The 5356-nt window shown below is 48.1% G+C and overlaps 1 pseudogene; it reads right to left on the minus strand.

Moving 5' to 3' along the window:
- Positions 1-1693: 1693 nt before the first annotated feature.
- Positions 1694-2900, minus strand: LOC147426284 (uncharacterized; annotated as a pseudogene).
- Positions 2901-5356: the final 2456 nt, after the last annotated feature.

A 5356-nucleotide genomic window follows, 5' to 3' on the forward strand; every position in this document is an offset into this window, starting at 1 on the left:
GTTGTCACAAGACATAGCCATGCCTCACACAAGCGAGGACTGGAGAAGTAAAAGACTCGCAGGAGCCATCCAAACATGACCACGGAGCATGAACCGAGGACCGTTGGGATGAGGAGTACAACGAACACCCAAGCACTAGCAGAATGCCACCCATACTACATCAAATGAGCCAACATGTCACTGAACCAAGAACACCCCCCAAGCGAGCAACACCGGTTGAATTATCCCGAAGCAAGGAACTGGGCAAGTGATGCCCCATAGAACTGTGACATCGTGGACGATCTACTTTTCCTTCTCTCTGAATCGGAGATGGATCACCGTCCAGGTCCCATGTGCAAAAATATGGCCACCCTGAGAGGAGAACTGAGCCGAGACACGAGATAAGGAGAGCCAAGTGACCCACCACGGGGCCTGTCATCGGCATCACGTCAGCCATGGTTTACACTGCACTGAAGTCGGTCGCCTTCAGCTGAACGTGGCTTCTATCATGAGCTAAGGCAGGAATTAAGCTTCACATTGTCATGGACTGCAACAGTGACTCTATCATGAAGTGCAATAGCATGAATTCATTAAAGCCTGTATGTTTTGTAGAAGGTGCTAGCCTTGGAGATACCTCAGAGAGAGAAGAAGAAAGGTTGTTAAGCCAGAGAGAGAGAGAGAGAGAGAGAGAGAGAGAGAGAGAGATAGATGCAGAGGTGCAGGCAAGAGGGAAGGCGTTAGCCAAGGGGATCAAGGTGATGATAGATTACTACGAATAGGTTTGTTATATATATGTGAGGAGGCGGTTCCAAGGATCATGTGATTCGGGGGAATGCTGGCCGTTGGGCTTACTAGGATGACAACTGTGTGGTGATGTGGATTAATTATTCCCACACGCCCTCGTAAGACACATCGTCCATACACAGGCATGTATGTGTGCCTACTGTGATGTGATCATGAGATAGATCTACAAGCTTTGGAAAAATACAATATGCGTATGCAATTATTCTTGGGTGATTCCAAGGTCTTCAACCTGGATCAAGATCCGACTTTGTAATGGCAAAGTTCAACAACTTTAATTGCTTCATTGAATGAGCTTTGAAGGACTTCAATGTTTGGTTTGTCGCATGCATGCTTTCACGAGCTTGAATTCCAAATATTCGCCCCCACAAGCGAAGTGAAAGAAGGAATTCATCAAGAACTACGCGCCCTCCAAGGTCAAAGGTTCAAAAGTGAAAGATTTTGGGTTAGGTGCGGGATTCAAGGCGGTATTGCAGACTTGGATATTGTGATGGGTGGAAGGCTGAATTGGCAAAGGCTCAAGCGGAGAAGCCAATGGGAAGGGAGATGGATAGGGAGCAACTTCATCAGTTTAGAGCCGAAATGGTTGGGATTGATGAAGATAGCTCAACAGGTGCATAGGGTATTGGATGGTAGACACGCCGGGATGTTGCATGAGGTGGAAAAGATGTGTAATCACAAAATGCGCATCCGGGTGTGAGCGGCTAGCAATGTAGCAGATTCTACCAAGAATGGATGCAATTCTAGCTTTATTGATTGCTAGATGTTGAGGGACAGCACGAAGAAGCTTCCCATGAAAAAAGTCAATGACGATGGCATCACCATCGTTCTCAACATCTCCATCAAAAATTGCAGCTGCTTGGTGGGCATTAGTAGCTTGGATTGCTTTGATGTTGTAGGCCACATCTTTGGCCTACAGAAGAGCATCACAAGCGGTGACAAGTGCTTTGACATGCTCACCAATGAGAATCTTGGGTGCGTCAGCATCTTCAGTAGTGGTGGCGGCAGTCATGGCCGCAACAGTTTTGGTTGCAGGTGGTGTGGCAACATCATGCTGGGTGGCAAGAGATTCAATTGCATCAGCAGCTGTGACTGCAGTTGCGGCTGCGAGCTTGGCTACTTGCGTGAGATGCAAGAGCATGATCTGCTGTGCCCGGGCAGCGTTTTGGTCTGATGAGATGGTTGCTTTGCTGGCGTCTGTAGGGTTGGGTGCTTGATCTGAGACGAGTGCGGCTACAGCATGGGCATCGCTTTCACCTGCAGGAAGGGTGTTTGCAGGGTTGGTGGCGGCGTCTCGAGGGTGGGCAGGACCAGCGCCTACATCACCTTGTGCTGCAGTGGTGACCTCAAGAGCGGCAGCAGGGTGGTCGTCTGCTTCTACTACTGAGGTGGTTGCTCCGTTTGCGGGCGGCTGACTTCGCAGCACCAAGAGAAGGAGGTTGGGCCGCTTTTGTCATGTCTGCTGGGTTGACTTCAGCAGGGATGGCGGAGACGTTTGTCACGTCTGCTGGGTTGACTTCAGTAGGGATCTCAACAGCACCACTAACAGCAGCATCAGTGTCATCTTTTCCTGCAGGATTGGCAGCGCCATCTCTGATGGCAGCAGCAGGTTTGATGCAGGGCAAGCAGCACAGGCGCGTGCGTGCGCATCTGCATGGGCGACAGCAAAGACTGGAGTTGCAGCAGGGTTAGCTGCACAAGAGGCATGCAGGTATGCTAGGTTTTCCTTCACAGGTGCGGTGGCACCTCCGTCTGCAGCGTGGGAAGAAACATGAGCGGCAAGAGCATGGCATGCTGGCTGGGCAGTGCCAGAAAGGGGTAGGGCTTGGGTAAGTTGAACTGCAAAACAGGGTCTGCCTTAATAACGACCGCAGGGGTGGCAGCACCAACATCTGCTTTTGTAGCATGGTCGTCATCTACATGAGAGTCTTCATCTGCACCAGCAGCAGCAGGGCCGTCGTCTAGTACTGCAGGGTACTCTTCGGCATTCAAGTTCGCAAGGAAAATTTCAATGATGGTTGGAAGTGTGGCGCTTTGCCACAGTAGGGGTTGCAAAGTAGGAGGCATGGCGTGCTTGCCGCAAGGCAGTGAGGAGATCCAGCCATGAGGCTCTTCGCCATAGCTGTAAGGTATGCACAGGAGGCATGGTGGGGTTTGGTACAGGGCAGCCAGGGTCGCGTGCTGCGATGATACCATGTAGAAGGCGCTAGCCTTGGAGATACCTCAGAGAGAGAAAGCGAAAGGCTGTTAAGCTATAGCGAGAGAGAGAGAGAGAGAGAGAGAGAGAGAGAGTTATATAAAGAGGTGCAGGCAAGAGGCAAGGCGTTAGCCAAGGCGATCAAGGTGATGATAGATTACTACAAATAGGTTTGTTATATACACGTTGATAGATTGCTTTTGGCGTGTACAAAGTATCGTTAATATGCATGGTCATATGTACAAAAAGATATAAATACATGAATTTGGGAGCTTTGCAAACTGATTTCAAGTTCGAAAAAAGATGCAACGTGTATACATTGTGAATAGGTAGGTTCGCGTGCTAACAGTCGGACACATGTACATGTCCAGTTAGGGTATCGGGGCCTTGGATATGGTTCTAAGTGGCTTATTTTGGCTCTAGATAATGTGTTTGAGCTTTCTAGAATGTAAATAATTCAAGCGATAAGTATGGGTACTCTCATCCCGCTCGTGAAGTTTCGGATATGCAGTAACTGTCTATTTACGATGCCTGATCTGCGGTGATGCGTGCACAGTCCTAAAAGTGGTAAAAAATGGAATGTGGGGATGTGCAAAAGTGATTTGGGTATCAAAGATCAAGCGTACAAAATTTGGTGAATTTTAGAGTCCGTTTGGGGTTTTTCCCTTGAAAAATGTCCGCTGAGGGTCAAAACTGGGTCAAAAAAGGTAAAAAATGACCAAAAATGGTGTGAAAAGGCTTCAATTTGCCACATCGGTGACGGTGTTGTGAGTGTTCCAGCTGAAGGATTATTTTTGAAGCCAAGTCTTGGCACTTTCACCTCTCTGTGTGGGGAAGGAAGCGAGGTTTCTACAGGTGGTCTAGTGCAGTCCCGTCGCGTTCGCGTCCTGTTTTCGAGTGTGTGGAGGAGTGAATGAGAGCTTTCTCTCTTCAATTTTGCACTTGGGAGAGTCTATGGAAGTTCTGAGGTTTCCATGGATGTTTGTATGCGAGGAATTGAGGGAAGAAGGTGCGGCTTTCTGCAAAACTATGTGACCCTATATCGGTGCCATTAGGATTGGTGCTACTCCAAAGAGTCCAACAGAGTGGAGTTTGGTGGAGCTTTTGAAACGGTTTGAGAGAGGCATTTTGTGGATGGAGTTTTTGATTTTTTGATGGTTTTTCTTGTATATCTTGGTCACCATCAACTGTGATTTCAAGGGTTGATCAACTCGACTCACCTTGTAGTGTCTGAGGGCAGGCAAGGGCTTGTAGGTCGAGGCGTTTGGAGTTTGAATTGAGCTTGTGGGTAGTATTTTTATTGAGCTCTTGAATGGTGGTGGGTGTGGGTTGGAATTCAAGTAAATTTCTTGTGTGGTGTTGAGTTGTCTGGGTGTGTGAGTGTGCGCACGGCGTCTTTTGCTCCATCATCCTTTGGTGATCCTGCTGGGGAGCGGAAATTTGCCGTTTGTGCACCCAGGTGAAGCGGTTTTGATGTGAAGTGGTGGTTTGGTTGAGGTGCAAGACTTAAAATTTTGTGGAGTTACTCACGCAAGGGAGCAGCGACTCTGAAGAGATGGCTTATAGTCGGCTAGTGTTCACAGGGAAAGGAGGATGTGGAGGACTAGATTGCGGACTTCAAGTGGCATACGCTTGGTATGCACATTGTTAATGACGAAGCAAAGCTTCATGTATTTCCTCTTGCACTCAAAGGAGAAAGCTCGGGAGTGATTTGAAGGTTTAGAGGAAAACAAAAAGCAAACATGGGAGCAGGTGAAGCTGGCAATTTTTGACAGGTTTGGAAAGAAACTAACCACAACAGAAGCGACAACAAAATTGAGAGATTTGCAGCAAGATATTCATGCTAACTTTAAAGAGTTTTTGCAATACTTCAAAGGACTTTGGATTCAAGTAGAGGCGGCATCCCAACTACCTCCAGGGGATTTCTTTAAAGTGCATCAGTTTATGGATTGCCTCCATCCAAGTGTAAGGGAGAAGGTCAATCAAGATGAGCGTGCTACATTCGAAAGAGCTGTGGAAATTGCCGAGGCCAAGAGCAAGAAGACCAAGAGAAGGTGGGAGCAAGGCATGACACACGCTGAGCCAGTTGTGGTGCAACCGATGGTCCCTGTGGAAATGGATGATAGACCAGCGAGTGGTTCAAGGTCGAGATCCCGTTACGGCCCGGGTTTTGCATGATCTTGCCGGTCAGTTGCAAGAATTAAGAATTAACATAATGAATAGGAACCAAAGAGAAGAGCGGCCAGCTGAAATAGGTAGGGGACAAAGGCTACAAGATAGATGCTACAATTGTGATGAAGAGGATCACTACACCCGTAATTGTCCTGAACCACCAAGAGAGAGAGGAGGGATATACCCCTTATATGGACGTGGTTGAGG

This window comes from Adiantum capillus-veneris, chromosome 24 (assembly GCF_014529385.1).
Source record: "Adiantum capillus-veneris isolate H3 chromosome 24, ASM1452938v2, whole genome shotgun sequence".
NCBI classification, from domain to species: domain Eukaryota; kingdom Viridiplantae; phylum Streptophyta; class Polypodiopsida; order Polypodiales; family Pteridaceae; genus Adiantum; species Adiantum capillus-veneris.